The sequence below is a fragment of the Chamaea fasciata genome, unplaced genomic scaffold, assembly GCF_029207755.1.
Source record: "Chamaea fasciata isolate MVZ Bird 193981 ecotype frontalis unplaced genomic scaffold, bChaFas1.0.hap1 SCAF_9, whole genome shotgun sequence".
Lineage (NCBI taxonomy): Eukaryota > Metazoa > Chordata > Aves > Passeriformes > Sylviidae > Chamaea > Chamaea fasciata.
In genome coordinates, this window is record NW_027094094.1 from 3,190,367 (window position 1) to 3,214,170 (window position 23,804).

At 48.0% G+C, this 23,804-nt stretch overlaps 1 protein-coding gene across 1 annotated transcript in view; it reads left to right on the plus strand.

Moving 5' to 3' along the window:
- The first annotated feature begins 10,461 nt into the window (after window positions 1–10,461).
- Window positions 10,462–23,804, plus strand: part of CTBP2 (C-terminal binding protein 2) — a 135,408-nt gene continuing 122,065 nt past the window's right edge. Inside the window, exon 1 of the mRNA XM_066190743.1 lies at window positions 10,462–10,583. The gene's annotated coding sequence lies outside the window, so the exon portion shown is untranslated. The remainder of the gene's footprint in view (window positions 10,584–23,804) is intronic.

Here is a 23,804-nt window from a genome sequence, read left to right on the forward strand (position 1 = left end):
AAGATGTATTACATTACAGTAAATAAACCTTGTGCCTGGAATGGCAGGCATTAAAGGAAACTGCCGTGATTAGTTTGAATACTTTAGATAGCTAAAATAATATTTACTCAAAACACAATGTGTGTAAAACTGGGTTTTAAATCCTTCTTTTTCCCCCCAGCTTCCCTCACTAGATAACATTTATATTTGATAGCTGGTAGCCAGGAGCTGCCAGGATGCTGCTCTTCCCATAGAGATCCTCCATCCAGCCCTCCCTGTTCAATTACACTTTGTAACTCCTTTACACTCTATCCCAAATGCTGCACCTTGCCCTTGTTTCCTCCTGAAGGATGCTCCAGCAGCAGTTGCTGCCATCCCCATGCACATCCCCAGCCCCCAGCACACAGGAGCCAGGGAAAAGCTGAAGCTGCAGAAGTTGTAACAGGATGGGGGGGAATTATCCATATTTAAACTCCCAAGCTGCTCCTGCTTAACTGTTGTAGCAAAATCCCATTGGAAATGTAACAGCCAGAGCTAGCCAAGACCTTGGTAACAGCTGAGTGATTTTCATCAGACAAGTAGCTGTTTGCTGAAAAGTGTAATTTTGGGACAGCTGAAACTATTTGCAAATTCATCACGATTTCAGGAAATAGTCTCCTGTAGAATAAAAGCCCCAAATGAAAAAGTTTCCCAGTTTCCCAGTTTGATATTTTCTAGATTAAGTGCCTCTTTTTGTTTTGCAAATGAAATTTGATTTAGATATTTATCTAAATTAGATAAAAACCTGCAGAGGATGAATGCCAATGTTGGTTTGCACGACACAATCCCTTTGGGGTTGGCTCTGAGTAGTTCTTTCCTTTTTGTACTTTCTGTTTATTTGTTTAAACAAAACCTAGGCCCTACCCAAAACAATTTCCCAGGATTTTAGTTTAGGCTGTTATTCACAGGAGTTATTCCCATACTTGCTGCTGCACAGAAATAAAGGCAGGATGAGTTAATTCCAGTAATGAGCAACTGCTTAGCTCAGGATCCATACCCAACAGACTTCTCAGAGGCACAGAGAAAAGTTTATCTGGAAATCACATTGCATTTGTGTTTTCTCAAACTCCTGTTTGCTCACACTGCTGAGAGCCACAGCTGCTCAGGGCCACTGCTGCTGCTCCCCAGCTTCTCAACAAGACTCTGCCCCTATAGCTTTAGCTATCTGACTTTTAAATGAGACGGTTCATTACGTGAACTAAAATTTCCCTAGAAAACAGCGCTAATGGCAATTGAAAAATCCTCTTCACTTGTCAAAGTGTTCCAGATTTTTTGAGCCCGGCTAGTGAAGACTTCTGCTTGCTTTCCCAAGGAGAGCAGCTGTCCCTATGGCTGCCTGTTTGTGGATATGGTCACATCCAAATGTGTGCTTTGGAGAGAGGATTGCATGGAATTCTGGTTTGGGAGATCTGCCTGTAGCTCAGACACCCACCCAAGTACTGCTGCACCTCCCAGGGCTCTTCACCGTGGTACTGAATGCACTCCCCAAGACCTGGGAGACACAAAGGGATTGAGCAGAGGTCATCCAGGGAAGCGGGAGGAAAAGAAAGACATGTTCCAGACAAGGAAAGATCCCAAACCAGAACAGTTTATACACATAGTTGGTACCTGCACTATACATAATATCATCTATTATATTATATTAATTATATTAGCTGTCACCAGGGAGTACATAGTGCTTCCCAAAACGTGACACAGAACAGGATCAGAAACTTCTCATCCTGGAATCTCCCCCCAAACCATGGGAGAAGATGTTATGTACTAAAAGGCAGCAGAAAGTCTGTTGTATCATGGGCATTTCAAAAAGATGCTGGAACAAACAGGAACATCCATCTTGTCTCTGTGTTTTGGGGATTTTTTTTCTGACCACAGATCCCGCGTATTGAGGTTTCCTGGGGATTTAATGGCAAAGACTGAAGGCATCTTAGAGGTCTTTTCAAACTTTAATCATTGTCTTATTTCTCTGGCTGCCGTGTTCTGAAGTTTATTCAGGAAACAGGAATGTAAGAGAGCAGATCTTCTGTGCCTTTTATCTTTCCCTTTAAAGAATCGAATTCCTGCAGCTTGTTTACTGCCAAGTAAAAATTGAAAATGCTTACTTAGAAACTAAGGAATGGTCTTCACCACAAAGGTCTGTTGCTTTGATAACATTGCTGTTAAAGCAGCAAAAATCCTCCTGGGGACACGATTCAGTCACTTAAAGAAATGCAGACACCAGTGCAACTTCTTCCAGTTTGGAAAGGAAAATAAGCAAGATGGTACAGGACATGTTTACACCAGTGTAATTATATCAAAATAAGACTTCCAATGTGTAAGTGCTTCAGTTTAAACACCCAAAAATCCTCTCTGTAGCCGTCACTGCTATGACAGTGGCTGTTTTCAGGGGGATTGTCCTTTGCTTCAACATACTCAACAACTTGGACTGCTCTGTGATTCTGTGGTTCTGAATTAACCTGGTGATGAGCAGCTTTTGGCAAGCCTGGCTGAGATTTTACTGTTTTCCCACACGAAGCCCTTCAGTCAAAATGCAGAAGCGGAAGGGCGAGTGCAGGTAGCTTTGCTGCCCGTGCATGGGTGGAATCACTCCCAAATACCCAACTGACCTCTGGGACGGTGTTCCTTCTTTAAATTCCCAGCCAGATCCGGTGCCACTCCCACCTAGTGACGGTGACCACCTCAGGAGCCTGTGCTGGGTGGCCCTGGGTTGTTTGGGTGGCAGTGGAGGGTCCGAGGCTCACCCAGCTCAGTCCCCTTTGTCCTCGTGTCCCAACACTGCTTCACACCGGGCAGGCCGCGGGCGCTGCCTTTTCTGCATTTCCCTCGCTCGCTCCTGAGCTGACACCACGCTTGCTACATCTCTGGTGACCAGAGAGATTTAAGACACAATTGTACTATCAATGAAATGCAACTTATGCCTTCCAGGCACTGAAATCCTTGGAGGGCCTCGTGCAGGGCTGCACTGCTTCAGTTTTACGCCAGGAAGTTCCTAATTAGCATAGGAGACTGCAGGCTCTGCTGAGGAGGATGCTGGCTGGGAAGCAGCTTCTCCTGCCCTGCCCAGGGACTCTGCACCAGCCACTCCATCTCTGCTCCCCGGGTACCTCTGTGACTCACCAGGCTGCAGGTGCTTTGGGACTGGGATGATCTTCCCAAGGACAGCCAGCACAAGGAGAACAAGGTCAGGGCTGCTGGCTGAGCCAGCTTCGCTCAGCCTTGCCCCAGCTCTTGTCTCTAACAGGGCTGCACCGGATGCCCCAGGGCAAACTCTGAGAAACAGAAATATCCCCTCCAGCTTCCAACAGCCAGCAGCATGATCCCAGAGATGGTGCCTGGATAGCCCTGTGCAGTAACCCCTCTATCCCACAAGATTATTTCAGCCCCATGATCGGATTTGGCACCGCAGCATTTTGGGTGCACTATTTAATTTTGTACCACGAGAAAAGACGCTCAGATATAAAATCTGAGACGGAATGGTGATTTGATATATTCTTGTGCTATAAGAATTCACACATCCTCATCCCCTACTCCCTCTCCCACACCCTTGAGGGTTTTACAGACATCTGTCATACCCCCTTTGGCCAGCTCTTTTGCAGACAGATCTCAGATGATGCCCCAGGCATGACTGTAATTCAAACAATGAGTGACAGACAGAATAAGGGGCTGTGAGTCGGGGCTGAGGGACACAAGCCCACGTTTCACTCCAAACACCTGCAGTGCCCATGCAGGGGCATTCCCAGTGTCTGGAATGCCCAGTCCGCCCTTTCATTTTGTAACCAAACTCTTTCCTGTCGACATTAAAATGTTAAATCTCCCAACAGCTTACAAAACAATAACAACTGTGGAATCAGAGGCTGGGTGCTGTGGAGTTGCCCGTTAAGATATTACAGGATTCTGGAAGCAGAGGCCATTGAAACAAGCTGGAGTTTATGGAAGCTAAAGGTTGAGGAAGGCCATGATAAGGGAGAGGGAGCAGGAAGTGTCCTTATCTGATAACTATTTGTTTAAAAACACCTGGCACATACATCAAATTAGGGCATCCAAATGCCCTTCAAACTTTAAACCAGACAGATTGATTCAAGCACCTTTCATTAAACTTTCCTGGAAAGATTAAACATCAGCCCTGTGTTCTATCAGCAGAACAATTCTGCTCATGCAGCGGTGACATTAAGATGTTTTATGGAAGGGGTGTACAAATGTGCATGCACTCTGTGAGGCTTTTCTCCAGACTTGTAATTCCTCGCTTAAGAATATAAACCGAAGAAAATGGGAATAAAAATACCCCAACAGTTCTGCATAATGATTTCACACACATGCAGGGGTAAAAAAACCCCACAACGGGATTATCAAAAGAGAATTTTATTGTATGTTGGCATCCTTTTGCTCATGTTTGCAAAGGGAAATGGATTTGAGAATTTCCCACCGATTTGAATTCAGTGGCTGTAGTAGGGCAGAAGTAATATGTATCGCCTCGTTCTAATCATTGATTCAATTCAAGAGTTCTCAGCATGGAACTCTTTTTCTTTCTCAACGGGAATAAATTTTCCAAGACGGGATAGCACCAACATATTCTATAAAACATCACCCAGCCCCTAAATTTGTGCGACGTGGTGGAAATCAGTCAAAATCTATATTTAATTTGATGTGAGGAAAGTACGATGCCGAGCCCAGATTACAACACAACTGCTGCTATTACGATCAATGTACTGTTGAACTAAATTGTTTTATATATTGTATTAGGGGATCCCAGGTGTTTTGCTGGTCTTACAGCCCACTTGTTGCTGCAGTCAAAGCTAGGAAAGGATTAATAAATTCTGGTATTATGTGTGGGTACGCCATTCCTCGCCAACCCATGCTTGTCTCCCCACAACCACAACCACATCCCTGTATTTGAAAAAGAAACATGAACTCCACCGGCGCCTTCTCTCCCCCAGATCGTGCAGAATGCAGCCTCATGGTTCTGTCACCTCCTCTGCACGGGGCACAGGCACAGTAATACATTAACACGAGGTCGTAGCCTGACAAATGCTCCTCAGGCAGCGGAACCAGCGCTGCCATAAACCCAGCCCTGCTGCTGTCCCCGCTGCTCCTTCCTCCCGCCACAGCCTCTCCTGGTGCGAGCACGTGTCCCACCAGGCTGAAGGCACAACCAGCCTGGGCAACAGATCCAGCTGAAAATAAGCTTTTTTTTTTTTTTTTTTTTTTTCACTCCCCCCCTGTTTCCCAGGATTAGTGTTCAGCTGGATCCGTTCCCTGATCCACTTCACCTTGCAGCTGCACAAATGCTGGTGCTGGCAGCAGGAGGAGGCAGGGAGGGCTGGGAGCTCGTGGCCGGGGCCCAGAGGAGCCAACTGCTCCTGGAGGCACTTGCAGCAGCAGCAGCTGAGCACAAACGGTTTGGTTTTTTTTTTTTTTTTTTAGTGGGCTTGGTTTTCTTTCAAAATTAGGGAGAGCTGAGAGACTTTCTGCCCAGACTGCAAATAACTCACTCTTTCCCAAGCAGGAGCTCAAAGTCCAGCGTGACCCTACAGCAGGACATCACCAGGGAGGTGTAAGTCCTGCTCCTGGAGGCAGAGGGCAGGAAGGGCAGGACTGAGGAATATTTGGGGTCTCAGGACCCTTACAGAGCACACTGACCTCCCACAGCAGTGTGGGATCAGAGCTGGGGGACCCAGCACCTCAAGCACCAAGGCAGCAAGAGTACAAATGAGGGTCATCTCCCATAAGGAATCCACTTGAGATACTCCCACGGAATACTGAGAACTGTTATTCCTGGCAACTTCCACTCTGAAACCTGCCTTGGTGGTTTCTTTTCCATGATGACAAGCAAGATTCACTCTGCTTTTAAACCAGAAAGGAAAAAAAAAAAAAAAAAGATAAATGCATCTACCCTTCTTTCCCTGGGCTCCCACCAGCAGCCTGTGGCATGAATGAGTCCTTTTCACTTGTATTAAGTTGCTGTTACTGTATGAAATTCCAAGTCTGGGTTGAAAACCTTTTAAATGTGTAAAAAAAATAGAGTTACAGTAATTAAATTCTAAAAAGTGATCCTAAAATGGAGGGGGAAGCTGCTGATCTAAGATCATACATTGCCTTTAAGAGCAATTTTTTCTTCTGGCAGTGCAATCCCTCACACTGGATGACATCCCTACAGTAAATAATAGAAAAAGTGATGTGAACCATCCTCCTAACGAACTTGCTTTCACAAGACTGATACCAAATGCTGGGATTTTGGCTCCCCACTAGAAGTAATTGTTCTCGATGGTGCTTATACACTCGTGTCAGTCTGGTGTGAGATCAAATCTATGAGAAAAACAACCCATCTTCTAAATTCTCAGGTCCAGAACAGTTTACTAAATATGTTTTTGGAACAAATCCATCCCTGGTTTGCATCAATCACAGGAGTGAAATGAAGGATGTGCTTCTTTTAATGCATTTTCAAGTTAAAATAGAGTGCTATTATTAAAAGTTGAGTTCGTAGGAAAATAAACCAGTTCATTTCTCCATTTCTCCAAATTTACACTCACTCAAAAGCCTTTAAGGAAAATGGCTTACTGTATTCATATTCCCGCTCACTGGAGTTGTATTACAGGCAGATGAACCAAACTCTTGACTTCCATTTCCAAAAAACAAGTGTTTCCTGCCACCCATTAGCAAAAAAAAACCATGAGCACCTTCTCAATTATTGTAATGATTATCCATTATAACCTAGCCAGCATATCTGCTCCAAACCAGTCACATTTGAAAAACTGGTAAAAAATAAATGGGGTATTGACGTTGGTGCTGGATACTCGGCGATCCTCACATCCAAATCTCATTTCTAACGATCAAACGCAGCTCGGAAGGATCGAGGCAGCATTTGTGTCTGCCTGTTCCTGCACAGCACCGAGTAACTAAGTTGCACAAACACTTGGAGCGGTAACATAACTGGTCTATTCTAGTCAACAGATACTCGCTCTAAATCTGCAGGGAGAGAGATGCTGGCAGTGAAATTTATGCACCGAGAGTCATCCAGCTGAAGTCACCGTGACTCCTCGCGCTACATAAAAGCCGCGCAGCAGCGTCGCCTTTGCAGGATCAAGGCCCGCGTTTGCATCTGCAAATCAACCCTTTTATGAAAAAGCAGGCCGTAAATTTTAGTGATTATTATTTTTTTTTTTCAGTTCCTCGAGCCGTAGCAGTGCAGAAGGAGGTGCTGCTCCCAGGCTGACGTGTCGGTGAAGTGTAGAGGCAAAGTGTGATTGTGCTCCCGGTTGGCGGAGCCTCGTGCGATGGGCGCTCAGCTGCTCGGAGCCAGCATGTGGGTCAGGGAACAAAACCCAACATCACCGTTCCCCTGAATCCCCTGCTCAGGGAAAACAAGCTATTCACAAGAGAAGCATGTCATCCCTTCCTAACAATAATTAAAAATTCATCAAATAGGACCAGTAGAGACACAGGCACTTCGTTATGTTTTAGTGAGTAAAGCTGCAACGCTGGGCAAGCAGCATTATTCCAGCGAGGCAGGTAAGCCCTGGCTGGCAGGGAAAAGGGGCATAGCATAGATCCTGCACCCCAAACACCCAGTTCTCATACTGGAGGGAATCTTAGGAAGTGCGTTTTTAAAAGTTCATTTGATTTCACAAAAAAAATGATGCTGGAAGAGCTTGGTCCTTAATCGTTACCAGGAACTTTTCGGTACAGCTACTGATAAATTAAAATAAATAGAACAGAGGAATAGCTTGGATTTGCTTTGCAGGCATCCCTCAGCAGCTACGTTTTCAGGACTATTCCTCTCCTAGCAGAGATTATCAGCACAGCACAGTCCATGAGCTCGGGTGCCTCAGAGATGTGAGGAACCTTCCTTTTCAGTAACAGCCTACTGCCTGAAACATCTGTCCAGAAGCTGGGTAAAATCTAGAAACACCCTGCAGGAAAGAGGCCAGAAGAGAGGTCTGGTCTGTGCCTGTACGCAGCAGAACAATCCTCCTCTTGGGCTGTTAATTCTCCCACTTGTCCCAAAACTGCTGCTCCCAAGCTCTGGGAAGCCAAACCACCCCACTCTGAGCACACACAAAATTTTACACAAACCAGTGAGGCGCTGGAGGAGCTGAAGCTCCTTCAAGGTTGGACAGCAGCTGCATGGAAGTTTTAAAAGCTGCAGTTTGAAGTTAAACCCCCGTTGTTCCAGGCCTCCCACTGAACCCACTGTGTATCTTCTTTCTGAGCATCTCATTACAAAGGCTATTTCACACTTGATGGATGTTCGATCGCAATCCAAATAGTTTGAAGAAAAATCCACATGCCTGAGGATTGCCCCCTGCTAAACTTGAAGATGTGTAGTTTAAGAGCTTTCTCCTTTACAACCTGTAACCTAATTGCTCTGGTAATGAAATAATTATTTGTGTCTTTGGCCTCAACTTATGTCACTGCCTTTGTTTACATCACAACCTCAAGGTTATTTATTACAAGCAATTGCTGTGTTCCTGCCTGGCACCCCCATACATTGTGTATGCAATGTTTAACAAAGCAAACTGCGTAAAGCAAAGAGAGAGTGGGGTCGTGGTGTAAAAAAATCCCCGCTGCAATGCCAGGAGCAAGGCCTTGGTCAGTGCAAATCCCTCCATCCACTGCAGCCCACGTGCAAAGGAGCTGCCCACAATATTTTGACAGTCAGCAGCGCTGCCGAAGAAGGAAATCCAAGAAGTCCCAGTAATACGGAAACTGTGATTTGCATGTTGAGGTTTCCTCCAGGCAGGCAGAGTTTTCCCTTCGGAGAGACTTTTGCCAAAGGGAAAAGTGCAGAATTAGATGCATCTTCCAGCTGAAAGATGCTGAATTTTGCCCAAATCTACGTGGAGGTGCCTGGCTGTTCGCACACCGTGCAGAGCCTGGGCGTCACAGGGTGGCCACAGCTGTGGCCATCTCTGCAGTGACACCACGGGGAATTCTGCTGAGCTGAGGCCACGTGAGGCTCCAGCTTCTGCGGGACAGCGGCGGCAGCCCCCGGCAGCAGGTGCTGGGAGGACGAATGATGGACGTGGTGTAAACATCCGCTGAGGACATACAACGTGCTCATAAGAATTAAGATCTCTAGGCCCTTAACCGTGTAATTTCAGCCACAAAAACTGAGGCTGGCTTATTTATTGTGATGGACAATTGAGCTGGTTCAAGGGTTTTATTTGAGCAGAAAAGGAATGCACTGTTTCCCAGGCTGATGGAGAAGCACGGGGTATATATAATGCAGGAGGCTCGATGATTATAGAACAAAAAGATGGGATCACCACCTGCCCACATTCTTGTGATAAGCAGATGAAGAACGTCTGTCAAAACATTAATTCCCAAATCTACGGGGGTAACACGGAATACAAACACAAATAGATGCGCGCCGAGCGCGCTCTCGTTATCTCGCACCCAGCCGAACGCCCCGCCGCGATTTCACCGCGCTCGCGGCAAACCGGGCGCTCGGAGGGGCCGGACGCGGCAGCCCCTCGGCCTCGGGGATGTCACCGGCGCGGGCCGCGCATCCCCGGCGGCCTCTGTTCCCCGGTGGCCTTGATCCGCCGGCCTCCCCGCATCCTCTCCGGCCGCGCTGCGGGGCCGGGGGCGGGATGCGAGCGCGGCGCGGGGGCCGAGCCGGGATCCCCCCGGGGCCGGCGGCGGAGCCGGGCTGAGCGCGGGTGGCCGAACAAAGGCGGAGGCGGAGGCGGCGGCCCCTGCCCGTCCCCCCCCGCCCCTCCGCGGGCCGCCGCCGAGCGCAACAGGCGCCGCGCCCCGCGGAGCCCCTTCCGCGCCCCGGAGCCCCGCCGAGCCCCTGCCCTGCCCCGCACGGTCCCGGTGCCGCTCCCCACCGCCGGCGCCTCCCCCGCCCCTTCCTCGCTGCGTCTGTTTGTACTTTAGCTGATCCACTAATCCCCCGAGAGAGCCTATTTGTAGTGAAGAGTATCTATAGGGGGCGAGGCTGGTCCATGTGGGTTTGTGTCATTGGTTTGCAAGGAGAGACCCCGCCTATTGCCAAAAAAAAAAAAAAAAAAAAAAAAAAAAAAAAAAAAAGAGAGAGAAAAAGAAGAAGAGGGAAAAAAAAAAAAAAAAGAAAAAAAAAAAAAGCGAGGCAGTGAGAGCTTCTACCTCTCCTCGCTCTCCGCTCACCCAGCGTGGCGAGGGGGAGCGGCCGCTCCGCCCAACGCCGCCCGGGCACTTTCTGGCTTAAAAAAAAAAAAAATAAAATAAAAGGAAAAAAAAAAAAAACAAACAAAAAAGGGGGGGAAAAAAAAAGCAGAAAAAAAAAAAAAAGGGAAGGAGGAAAGGGGAGGGGGGGGGAAAGAGCGGCCCTCCCCCCCAAGTTGCAATTAGCATCCTCTCCGCTGCTGCTGCGGGGCTCCGGTGCCCCCGTCCGCTCCCGGCGCGGCGGCGGGCGGAGCAGGAGAGCGGGGAAGGGGGGGGGGGGGGGGGGGGGAAGGATTAAGTTTTTTTTTTTTGTGCGGTGTGCGAGCGGGTGGCGTTTTTAAGGTGGATCTCCGGCAAGCAGAGCCCGGCGGTGGATGCGGGAAGGGATGCGGCGGTGAAGAGCGGCGCGGGGCCGGGAGCAGGTAAGGGAGCGGCGGCGGCTGCGCTTCCCGGCGAGAAGGACAAGGGAAAAGCGAGGACATCTTTGCTTTAGTCAGCCTCAGCGGCGAGGGGGGACAGAGGAGGCAAAAAAAAAAAAAACAACCAAAAAAAAAACCACCCGCGGAGGGGAGGGTAGGTGGAAATGTGATGTGGTGGGAGGCGGCCGCGCAAGTTGCGCGGGTGGGCGCGGAGCGGCGGGGTGAAGTGGGAAATCTTTTGTTGTGCCGGGCCCCGCATTGTTTACTTAGTGCCGAGAGCCGCCGACAACATCTGCCGGGGGATTAACGGGGCGGCGGCGGCAGGAAAGTTTGGGCAAGGGGGGAACCCCGCGGTGCGGCGCGGCCGATGCTCCGGGGGACGCGGAGCAGCCGCCGCCTTGCGCTGCGTTTATAATTTTTTTTTTTTTGAGGGGGGGTGGGATAGTGTATTTACTTATTGCCTTTTTTTTTTTTTCTCTCCCCTCTCTGAATTTTAGGTAGATTACGGGGGGAAAATTTGGTTTAGTATTTTTAATATTTTTTTTAATTTTATTTTTTTAAATGATTTTATTACTGCTCAATAACCGCGCTCGCCACTCAGTCACTTAGCAACTCTCTACGCTTCTAACCCGCGGAGGTGCGCGGTGTCCGCGGGGCCGCGCCTCGCTCCTTCCCTCCCACCTTGTACCCCTCCGCCCGAGCTCAGAATAATTTCCCCACTATTTATTTATTACGTTTATTTTCCCCTCTCGATTCGGACATTTTAAACCCTTCCCTGGTATCGCCAGAATGGAAAATCAGAGGGGGTGCGTGGATTTAGGCGCTGAGATTGTTCTTTTCACACCCCTCCGCCCCATGATAAAAAAATAACATTCCCCCCCCCCCCCCCCAAACTTGCAGGACTTGCTGAGGGGGAAAGAATAGCCTTTTGTCCTGCCGAGGGACGTGCCCCCAAGGTAAATCCTGGCTGGAGCTTAGCTCCTGGTACTTTGCCGGCTCCCAGGGCTCTGGCTGTGCTGGGGAGGAGGAAAGTAGGAGATGGAGATCTCAAAGTAGTAGAAGTAATTTCTTCTTTCAGCTACACTTCTCCGCTGCCTTTGAATTGCCTGCAATGAATGTACGTAGCTCTAATTGAAGTACTTTAATCATTCACACTTGATTAAGTATACCGTGACCAGAGGAGTGGAATACACACGGCTCCCTAGAACGCGAGGGATGGGATGACATTTTAATCCTGTGTTTTAAAAAACATCAGTAGAGCAGGAAAAAAAAAAAAAACAAACCAACAAAAACCAAAAACCAGTCGGCGGTGACGGTTCGGTGTAACGGTCCCTTGTTTCCATACAGATGGTGCCTTTCCTTCGGGATGAAATCGCAGTGGTTGTGGATATTTGGGGAGGAGGGAGGGAGAAAAGGCACGTACTTTTAGGTTTGTTTAAGCGGAGTGAGGAAAATAATGATAGACGAGATGCCTGGTGACAAAATGCTTTTGTTCCTGTTTCCATCAGTGCATAAGGGCGCCGACCTGCTTTAGCATTCTTTAAAGGTCTCTCTTTACCAAGGAAAATTGAAGACGGTCTCATTACAGGAGAGTGTGTTCGGAATACTATGAGGTATTTATGAATTCAGAGGTGATTGTTGGATCGCAGACATTTCAATTACGCATCCTCTAGTACAAAAAAAAAAAAAAAAAAATTATTTGTAGCGATGTGTTCCGTAATCTGTTACTTCCATAAAGCTGATTTGTGCTCGAGCTCCGGAGCTGCCTGAGGGAATGGGTCCGTCCACGGGGCTCGAATCTTAAACAAGGATTTGTGTTCTTTGCCTCGCAAAACTTTCTGCTGCAGGGGCAGCCCCAAGTTCCCATAAAAGCGATTGTTTGGGAAACGTCAGCTATCGTCAGTATTTTTCTGGAAAATCTGGCGTTGTGAATGCAGGGTGGTATTTTTAGAAAGGAGCTTTTTTTTTTTTTATTTTTGGAGGCGTTTGTGAAACCCACCTGTTAGCCATTAGGGGGGATCGAGGTTGGCTTTCATCGTCAGCAGACCCGGGCGCATGTGGGGGGCTGCGGGCTGTTCCTCACTTCATCCAAGCTCTTCCCAGTCGTGGGCAATCAAAATATCTTTCCCTTTAAAAGTTACGACCAAGTGTTTCTAAAGCTGAGCAGAAAACAAGGTAGTTCTCAGAGTGGTGGCACTCTCCTGCCTTTAGGAACACGGATTGCAGGAGCATTTGACTTTTCCTTTCTCTCCTAGAATTTCAGACTGAGATGTTTCCCTGGTCCAGGGTTTTATTGTCAGTTTTATAGAGTACGCATCACAGATGATGTTTTCTTGCTGTCAGCTTTCCCTCGTTTTAAGGTAGTTTTCCAGCCCACGTAGATGTGAGGGCTTGGCTGGCAGGGTGACTCCAGAGCTCGATGCCCCGTGGAGCTGCCACCCCACAGCCCCCTTTGCTGACAGCTCCCTCTCATGCCCCCACACCCCTCCCAGGGCGAAGCTGTGCCCTTTTCCCACTCCTGCTTTTCCTAGAGGGAAAACACTCTCAGGAATCTCCCCACAGCAAGGACTGTAGCACAAACTGTCATCTTTAACGCTGGCATTTCAGTACACAGATTTGTCACCGGGCTCTGGTGATGATACTCCTTGCATCAGGAAAAACATCAGCCTCAAAGTATGAGGTCTCAGGCATGAGCTGGAAGTAACACACTGAAGCCTTTAGCCAGGAAAGTTGATTTATCCATCAGGCTGGCTGCAGTTCAAATAAAACTTCTTCAGTTCAGCTGACTCTGGCAAGAATGAAATATACTAATGAAAAAAAAAAAACCAACCTGAATCTGGGTTTGCCCAACAATTTGGAAAAGGTAGGTTAATTTTCCCTGGGTGTTTTGGGCTGTTTACTAGCTGTGGGAATTGAAAGAGGCTTCATGTTTAAAGCAGAAGAAATGGAAAAGCCGCTCGGAACACAGCACTGGCAATTTGCAAGTGTTTTGTTAAGATCTGGTGGATGATGCTGTCTCATAAAACCTGGTGGGTGTCGCATTTACTCCTCACATCAGATCTAGTGAGCATTCCTGTCTTTGCTTTGTATTTTGGTTGTAGTAAATTAAAGAAGTAAAGAGTGGAGCTTGTGGTGAGCAGCTCTTCAATTTGGGCTGGTGATTTACACCTGCCCTAGAAATTGGGGGGTTTTTTTCAGATCCCTCTGTCCAGCTGTGAAGGATATTTGTGTTATGGACTCTGAAAGGAGAAATGGTCAGGGCTCACAGGTGAATTAAAGACCATGTGTAGGGGGTGCAAGGTGATTTTTGGGGTCCCCTCTTGCAGGAAGCACTGAAGCTTTGGAGGGGAGGTTTTGGCAAGTCGCTGCTGGTTTGGCTCTGGTTACTGGGATAACACAATTGTTTTAGGCAGGGATTAGTGTTTTCTTCATTGCTGTTTGTGGTGCTGGAAGCTGTAACTTCAAATGCAGTTAGTCACGGCCAGGTATGAGGATGTAATTCTAGAATGCAGTTTGTCATGGTCAGATATGCCTGGGCCACCTATCATTCCTTATGCCATGTTCCCATAGTTTGGGTTTTTTCCTCCTTGTCCTTTGCCAAAGGAAACAAGATAAGATTTAGGTGAAAGGCTGAAAAATGTCATGACCATCCTCTGCAGCAGTGAGGTCTTGGCAACCAAATCTTCTCGTTGTACCACCCACGTGTTTTCTCCTTCTGCTCTGCCCCGTGCTAGTGAGGAGACTGGAATTTTGGCATTTTCCCAGGGAGTCACCACATAAAATTCTGTGTAACATTCTGTGTGAAGTCAGCAGGAGTTTTGGTGACAGAGCACAGAAGAATCAGTGTCACTTGTTTAGTTCTACAATGGTGCTTTATAAGTGTGCACTCCCCTGTCTTGCACCATCAGCCTCAGTGGTTTTTTTTAAGAACCAAGAATAAACATCTGGAGCTTTTTAGTTTTTGTCTCTCCTCTCTGAGGTGATAATGCAGGTGGAACACTGGAGTTTGCTTTCTGTTGGACTTGATCTGGTGAGGGGGGACCATGGTGGTGTTGTGTGGAAAGGTCATGGGGGCCCTTCTGCCAAAACTTGTGGGTTTTTTTTTTTTTTTACTCTGTAATGTTTTCATAGAATCACAGAATGGTTTGGGTTGGAAGGGTTCTTAAAGCTCATCCAGTTCCAACTCCCTGCCATGGACAGAGACACTTTCCATTACACCAGGTAGCTCAAAGCTCCAGCCAGCTTTGCCTTAAACTCTTCCTGGGATGTGCTGTGATTTATTAGAGCCTGGTTATATTATTTGGAATTTCCATGGGGTTATTAGAAAGAAATCCAGCTGGAATAGTTTGAGGGGGAAAACGCATGGTGGAACCAGAGTTTTTTATCTGCACCTGCATGATCTGAAAGTCATTGTGGGTGGGATGGAGTTTGCTTTGCCTGGTCTGAGGTCTGTAATTGTGTCCTGTGTCAGGAGAAGCGTGGTGAAGAGCAAGGGCAGTGTCTTGGAGGAAAACATCAAAGCCGTGGTGCTGCAGAGGATGCCCCAAAGTGCCGTGTGTGTGTCACTGCTGTGTGTGTTCCCGTTGATGGTGTGGTTCTGGGTGTTTCGCATGTTTTACCCAGCGGGGAGATGTGTGTAGCTCCCAGGCTGTGGGTAGGGAGCTGCTGTCAGACCCCTGCAGCAGCCGTGGAGAGAGCTCAGCCTGGTTGAAACCAGCTTTGTTGGATCCACCAACCCTTCCCTGAGGTCATCGGTGCTGCTGCCTGCTGGGGTTGCCAGTTTTGGGGGGTTTTATGGGATTTTTTTTGCCCATCCTGAAGTCCCAGCCAGGAGCAGAGCATGCTCTGGGGGATCCTGGATGCTCATCCCTGCTCTGTGGTTTTGCCAGGGGAGGACAGTCCCTGAAATCTCTTTTAGGGTCCCTGTGCTCCACAGCTGGCAGGAGCTGTGTGTCCTTGCATGACAGGGTTATTTTGGATAATTCAGCCTTGTTTTTCAAATACATGGACTTCCAGGGTGGATCAAGGTAGGCATCTTGATAAGCATCCATAAAGTCCCATCTGTTCTGAGACTTTATGTAAGATTCAAATAAAACCCAAATTACTTGAATGCATCAGTTGCAGATTTTAATTACTAATGATTTGCTCCTCCAGCCTTGTCTGGCAGTGACTTCATGTATCCTTTAAGCCAATGAAAACCAGTGGTCCTGCTGAAAGTGACGGCCCTGCTTCTTCCTGGGCTCCTTTCCATCCCTCCTGATGGAAGTAGGTTATATATAGTTTAAATATACCTGCTTGGTTGTTGAATTTTGGACTCTGCTTCAGCCAGGTCCTCTCCCCAATCCCCACCAGCCGTTGGAGCGGTGTGGGATTAGGAAGGATCTTTGTCACCACAGTGACCAAATCGAGGTTGACCACATCCCATCATTTTTTGGGCCCAGGTGTCGATTGCAGGGTTCCTTGGCGGTGAGTTTTTTTGAGGAGGTGCTGCAGGAACCTCGTGGGGCTGATTTCCACCGGAGTTCTGCTGTGGTTGCTCCTGTGTACATTCACTTGTGCAATGTTGACAGACAGCCACTGTTTCTGTGCAACAACACACACCAATTATTACAGAAATAGACCCCTGAAGCACAGCTCGGAGGGAGAACGTGGGGATTACAGACACAATATTTACAAGGAGCCAAGTCTTTAATGAGACCAGGAATAATGCAGATGGATTCTCTGTTGCTAAATATAACAGAAATGCAATGGATACTGTCTATCTTCTTCTTTTTTTTTTTTTTTTTTTTTTAAGTGATCCATTCACATTGAAAAAAAAGAGGAGCTTGTGTGCTGAAGAGGTTGGCACAAAATTGGGGGACATTCCAAAATTAGCCTGGCTTTTGGTTATTACTGTAATGACTGTAATGTGTGGCTCTGCAAGGCATGAGCGACTCTGGCTGGGAGCAGGGATGAGCCCCTTTGAAATGCTGATGGTTTGGGATAGTAACAGGTGTACAAGGAGTGCAGGATCAGCCCCAAAAGAGGCAGAGGGAAGAGACAGAAATCTGTAAATCCAATAGTGTCCATGCAGCTGGCACAGTGTTGGAGCTGGTAACATCATTGGAGGGGCAGAAAATAAGCCAAAGCAGCAATGAATGCCAAGGCTGGTTCCTGTGCAGGCAGCGGATGTCACACCCTGGGCTGTGATGAGCTCTGCAGGAGTGTGGGGAATGTCCTTTGTTGGCGTTAGCTGGAGGGAAAACCCCGCAAAAAAATCCCCTTTTAAAAAACAGGTGAGGCCAAATATGAGAGATGCTGGTGGTACCTGTAGAGTTGTCACACAGTGTGAAGTTTTTTGTCATTTTTACGTTGACAACCAGGTTTTCCATGAGAGGCGATGTTGGAAGGAATCAGTAAATTAAGGAAAGTAATTAGGCTAAACAGTAGATGTTACGTTTAAAAGTTAAGAGCCTTAAGCTTTGCTGTGATTAGTTGTGGATGAAATTAATTTCAGTTCAATATGTGGAAAAAAACCCTTTTCATTAGTTTTCATGTTCTCATAGTTCTCCAAAGTTACATGATCCTGCAGCATAAGCTCGTGTAGATTTTATATTTGCCACTTGTTTGAGCTCTTCCCTTTCTTCCTACAGAAATGGTACAGTGCAACACCAAACCTGGACTTAGGGTGTCCCAAAGTTTAATACTGGGGAATACAGGAATACCTGTGCTAAGTTCAGGTTTACCCTTTGCTGGGATGAGATCTTGCTCTGGTCTAGCCGCAGGCAGTGAGACTCTGGCCACTGTTTTTTGTTGTGGTTGTTTCTGAAAAAAACTGTTGAATGATGTGTCGGGAGAGAGAATCTGGCCAGTTGTCTCTGCTTGTCTGTTCCACCTTCACCATTCCTGTCCCAGCTGGGGCTCTGGGTTTTTTAAGGTGCTGGCTGCCAAATTGGGGCGCTCCAGTTCAGTCCATGTCTGCACATCCAAGTACCTGACAAGGGAATCAATAGCAGAGAACAGAAATCAGAGCCTGAGGGAAAGGGATGCAGAGTGAAACTTTGGCTGGTAGTGATGAGAATGACAAACAGTTCTGGAAGATATTAGAAATAAAACTGGCTAACCACATAAGGTTAATAGAAAAATCATAAATATTACACTTTCTGATGGGGAAAAGTAATGGTACGTTCAGTCCCCGTGAATGTTGTGGCAGAAGCGCGCGTTGAGCAGTCACTGCTGTAGTCAGACCTTTGTGCTTCAGCCCTGCTGTCTCTCATGAAGAGTTTTACAGAGTTAACTGAGGCAGTAATGTGTATTTTTTGCTAAGCCTTGGACCAGTGAAGAGTTCCTGTGAGCTGTGGCAATGCTTACCTTGTGTTACTCTGGAAAAGCAGTAAATGGGGCAGGCTGAGCACCACAGACCTGTCAGCTCCACGGGACTCCTGGGCAAGCACTCCGAGGATTTATTTGCTGATGGAGGCAGGATGGTGATGCACTCAGCTCCCACTGCCATGGATTTAGGGGCAGCACATCCTTGAGAACCAACTTTTCTTTTTTTCTCTTAAAGAGCTCGTGAATTGGATTGATAAAAGTAACTGAGGGAGGGGGTTGTTTCCTTAAAACACAGCAAGAAATGCAGCAGCATTGGTACAGCAGCACTCTTTGGACTGGGATGTGCAGAATAACTGGCCGAGCCTCAGCAGAGTGTCAGCTCACAGAATCCGGTGCTAAAACCAGGAATAATTTCCAAACCACCCTTTCCAGAAACCTCCCTGTACACTCATTTGTGTCCTCACGCTGCCTAATGTTTGAGCAAGCCGTGATAAGGCAGAGAGTCAGCGCAGCTGGAGCTTGAAATGTCACCAAGACTGGGAGAGTGGTAAATAACAAACAGGAGTGACCGCTGGTGACAGCAATTTGTATTGCTTGGCTACAAGCAGGTAATATTTCTCAGATGGCCAACTGTAAATTCCTCTATCTCAGGGCAAACAACGGGGGCCGTAGCTCCAGGATGCTGTCTGCGGAAATCATGTCTTTATGGGGCAGCGAGGAGTCACGAGCCAGCACCACTAATGTGGTATTATGGCCAAAGGTCTTGTGTGCTCCTTGTCTGCGCTGGCAGGTGGCTGCCAGGCTGCAGGAGGGATGTGGCAGCCACCCTGTCCCTGCTGCCTGTCCAGGAGGGGCTGGGGAAGGCTCTGGGAATGCCAAAGGAGCCAGGAAGGGATGCAGGGGAAGGGGCCAGGACCTCCGTCTGCCTGACTTATGCGGGAGAATGTTGGAAGGTAAATTAATTAAGGGAATTAGTGTTGTCACAGGGAAAGTAAATTGAGTAATAAAGAGTGCTTGGGTCTAGCAGGCAGAGTTTTAATAAGACGTGAAAGCGGGGAAGTGAAGCCAAGGCAAGAATAGAGCTAAGGTCCTTGGTTTCAGCACTGATGGTGGTGGAAGAGACTGCTGAAGGTGCTGGTGATTTCTGCACCTTTGGAAATGCCAAATTTAGGTGTGTTTGTTCATTGGAGTGGGTGAGGCTCAAGCAGGGGTTGATTTCGGTGAGTTAGTGTGCAGCATGTCAGGCTGGAAAATCACAGGGGTCTCTCCTGACCTCAGAATCCATGAAGGCCCATCTTTTAAATGAGAGCAGCTAGGGATTTGCAGATCCCAAGCATCAAGCATGACAGGTTGTCTTCCAGAGCGTGACTTGCAGAGAGGAGACCTGTGTCTGAGGAGGGAGATTGCAGGATGGGACCTTGAGCACTCAGGAAAGATCACAGGTTCTTCATTTCCCACCACCTCCTTAAAAAATGCCTTGTATCTGTCCCAGGGATGAGTTACCTCTGTGTCAGCACCAGGTCCTTGGCACAGGGTGAGAAGCTCACAGAGGCAGTGTTAGTCCTTTTTTTGGCCAGTGCCTGGGTCAGCTGAGAGTTAATTTAGGTGCAGGAAGGAAATGAGGGAGGATTCCTTTTTCTGATAGTCATGTGCTGTATCTAACTGCGCAGAATTTAGTCAAGCTCCCAGCCAGCTCTTGGTGACCATGGTACATCAGAAATAACTCTGTCCCTGGTGGGAAACCTGTGAGTAGAAGAGTGAAAACTGATCCAACCAGATGAAATCCAGATTTAAACATTGATTGTACATTGCCGGGATAGGGATAGGAACGAAAGCAAGTGTTTGTGTGCATGTTTGTTTTTATTTTGAAGCAGGCATGTCCAGCTGGATGTTTGCAGGTTTTCTCTGCTTTTAGGTGAGTTTGCAGATGGGTCTGCCCATCACATCCATCATTCATGGATGACGTGTGTGGGATCACCGGGCTCTGGTCCTTGAGTCTGCAGGAGCTGTTATGGCAGGAGCATTGTTTCATATCCCTTCTGTATGTGTGTATATCTGTAGAGATCCATATCCACCTGTATATCTACCCCTGGATCTATGCACAGAGGTGTGTGTCTATATTTAAATATATATATACAGAGGTCTATATCTGCTTGGTTTACACTGGGTTTTTAGGTCCAGAAGTAAAATACGTTAAAAACCTGTGGCAAAGAAAACAGGGAGTGGTAAAATGTCAAACTGACAATGTTGATTGGTTGATTTGGCTGCTTGAGGTGTCCCTGTGCTGTCTGATCTCTGGGAGAGGAACTGGAGCAAAGCAGGAATTTGTTGGCGCAATTAAAAGCAGGGCAGTGAGATGGGCTCACATGGTGACACAGCCTGGGCTAATGCCCTGAATTAAGGACATTTAGATGTTTGGCTTTGTATGATTTAGCTTTAACAAACAAACATTAATCTCATTACTCAAGCAAATGAAATAAACCTTTAAGGCACTTAAACCGTGCCGATGGTAGGTGTCTGTCAGAGCAGTGAGACCCATTTCTGCACCGGGCATCTCCTCCAGCGAGTAACTTACTCATGGGTGTAAGTGCTCCCAGCATGGGCAGCTGTTCTGGGGCTGGTGGAAGAGTCCCACAGGGATCATCAGTCCGGCTCCTGGCCCTGCCCAGACACCCCAACAATCCCACCTTGTCCCTCAGAGAACATTGTCCAAACGCAGCCTCGGGGCCGTGCCTGTCCCCTGGGGAGCCTGGGCAGTGCCCAGCACCCTCCGAGGGAAGAACCTTCCCCTGATATCCAACCTAAACCTCCCTCCTCACATCCTCCTGCAGCCTGGGAGTTGCACTGGCCTGGCTGGCAGAGCCAGGGGCACAGAGGGTGAGAGGTTTTGCTGCCAGGCACTGCTCCCCGTGCTGGCACGAGTCAGCCACGTTGCTGTGTTACTTCTTTATCCTGTCATTCTAAAAGAGGGGATTGCAAAGGTCCTTGTGGGGAATGTAATAAACCCCCCTAATGCTGTCACACGCAGCCATGTGTTCCTGTGTGCCGCGTCCTTCCATCGCTCTCGGAGTGTAATGGATGTGACAAACCTCAGCCTGGAGAGGTTGGGGATTTTCTTTGTAAGTGTCCTGCAGACTGCGCTTTCTTTAGAGGAGAATGTAAGAGTTTTATTAACTTGGACGTGCCAAGCTAGCCCAGGAATTTTCTGTTGTCTTTCAATTGCGTTTGTTTGGGCTTTGGTTAGGCAGGGAAAGGACTGAACTACGTGTCATGTTTATAAGATCAAGAGTACCTTGCTATTTTCACACAGATCTCTTAATAGAGATTAAACACAAAATAAAGCAGAATGCATCAACAGTGAAAATTCCCATAAGCAATATTGTAACTTCTATGCAGTGTAATTATATTTTGTACACTTGCCAATTAAGCAGTTACGCTTTAGAGAAAAATTACTTTCAAGAGATGGAAGAAAAGTATTGCAGTAAATCAAATAAAATATACATGTGTTAGAGGGCTTTGTGCATGCAGCTGAAATGTTAAAATTTCCTGCTGTGTTCAGGTTGTGGTGTGCATAACGATGCTCCCTGTCCTGTGGCTTTTTTGGGACTTGAAAATAGCAGATAGTAGAAAAAACAAAAAAACGCATGAAAAATACATTGCTTCCTGGGCTGGATACATACCATGTAAAGCTGAGATGTTCATTCTGTCCTGGCCTCCATCCTCTCTCCTGTCGATCACCTCTGTCAGGCGCCTCTGCCCCACAGCAGGAGGAGGTGTGGGGCCAGCAGGGACACCTCCCACTGTCCCAGGCTGCTCCAAGCCCCAATGTCCAACCTGGCCTTGGGCACTGCCAGGGATCCAGGGGCAGCCACAGCTGCTCTGGGAATTCCATCCCCACCCTCCCAGGGAACAATTCCTGCCTAAAATCCCACCTAACCCTGCTGTGAGTTTCCCTGGGACACCGTGTCTTTCCCTGTTGGCTGGTGCAGAAGAAAAGGGCACCTGGAACAGCGTTTCCCTCACAAATTGACGTTTGTCTGTCAATTGAGTGACCATCCTTTGGAATCTCAGGGAACCCTCAGCAGTTAATATCTGCTCTAGGGAGTCGTGCAGCTGTTGGCTCGTGTGAGTGATGCCATGTTCAAGTCCCAAACCCCTGAAATAACCTGCATGAAGGTGTACCCAGAAACCCTGGGAATTCCCTGGGAATTACAGGAAACTCTCTAAAGTCATAAGGAAGTTACCAAGGTACTGATACTTGCTGAACAGGCACAGAATCACTCCAATAGCTGTTTAATTATTTTTCCTAATGTAAACTTTGCGCAAGGGGAGTGTTAGGGAGTTCAAGCTGCTGACAGAAATGATACAAGATTTCTTTATTATACTAGGAGGTTTATTTGAGGGTTTCAAAACATTTTGCAGAGCATCAGGTTCGATGAGCTGGCCAAGACTGTGGTCAGCTTGGATGGGCCTTGGAGCAACCTGGTCTAGTGGAAGGTGTCCCTGGCCCTGGAAGGGGGTTGGAACAAGATGATCTTCAAGGCCCCTCCCAACCCAAAGCATTCTGTGCTTCTGTGCTGTGTGTCTCAAAGGGACGAGAGCCCTGTGGCTCTTGCTCCCCATCAGCTCTGGGAGCCTCTGCTCTTGTTAAGATCTCTTGTGGTTTTTTCCCTCTGAATTGCTAAACGAACGTTTTCATCTGGAAGTCGCAGCATTTCCTTAAAAATCACTTTCCATCGTACAGAATCAGGAATATCTCGCCTGAAACGCGTCAAACAAACATATCAAAGTGGAAAAAAAAAAACAACCCTCAGAAAACTCAGGATAAGGTCTGCTGGGAGGGAAGTGCCGCAGGCAACTGGTGGCCATCCCTCCCTCGCTGAGAGCCGTGGGATGTGTCGGGCCCTGGGCTCTGGCTGCTGTGCCAGGCTGCTCCTGCCTCCCTGCACCAACACACAGCCGCAGCCTGGGCTTGGAAGTGTTTCCTCACGTTACAGTGTGTGCTGAGGAGGGGAATAATTGGTCAGCAATTTAGCGGTGGTCCTCGTTGAAGGGTACATCAGTGCTTGCAGCATAATCCCCTTTTATCTGAGGGGTTTAACCGGCCAGAGCGTGGTCTCCTGTGATGTGCATCTTTCCCCAAGCTAGCTAATTTAAAAAGAAAACACTTTCCAAGTGGCTCTGCTGTCCCTTCCTGAGATCTCTGGCACACCAGCAGTGCTGCAGGTCAGGGGAGGGAATCCAGGTGTTTGTTTTTGAGGTGTGGCTGCATTGGTGGGGCACAGGGCTGGCAAGGGAGCTGTGTGAGCAGGGCTCTGTTCAACACCCCGGGCTCCCACACCTGCAGCCTTTGCAATGAGCTGGGTGTCCTCTGAAGTGCCCATGTCCTAACTGGGAATGGCTGAGCCTGCCTGGCTTGGCTTGTGGTTCCTCTGTTTCAAACCTGCACATTTTCAAAGGCTTGCCAAAGGTGTTTGCGTGGAAAAACTTGTCACGGGGGTTTTGTTTAAAGATGACAAAATAAAGCTGTGAAATAAAAGAAAGTGATGTTGAGTGGGGTTACCAGCCGCCCTCCAGCTCTGTTCTCCTGGATCCTGGCTTGCAGCATCACATTCCCGTGTGGGTTGTGGCAGCTTCTGCCTTCCCCAGCGGCGCTCTGGGGAGGATGAGGATGTGCTTGGGCAGGCTTTCACTCACCTGCTGGGACTCCATTCCCACTCCCGCTGCATTTCCACACCCGTGGCGGGTCTCTTGCCTCTTCCCCCCTGGCACTGTCCCTTGGCTGTGCTGGGTACACACTGCTGGCTTCGGGGTGTTGTTGCTGCCTTTACATCCTCAGGAGGCTGGCAGCTGAGGCAGGTTTATTTCTGCGGGTTTATTTTTAGGCTGATGCTCCTGGCCCCGCTGTTGGCG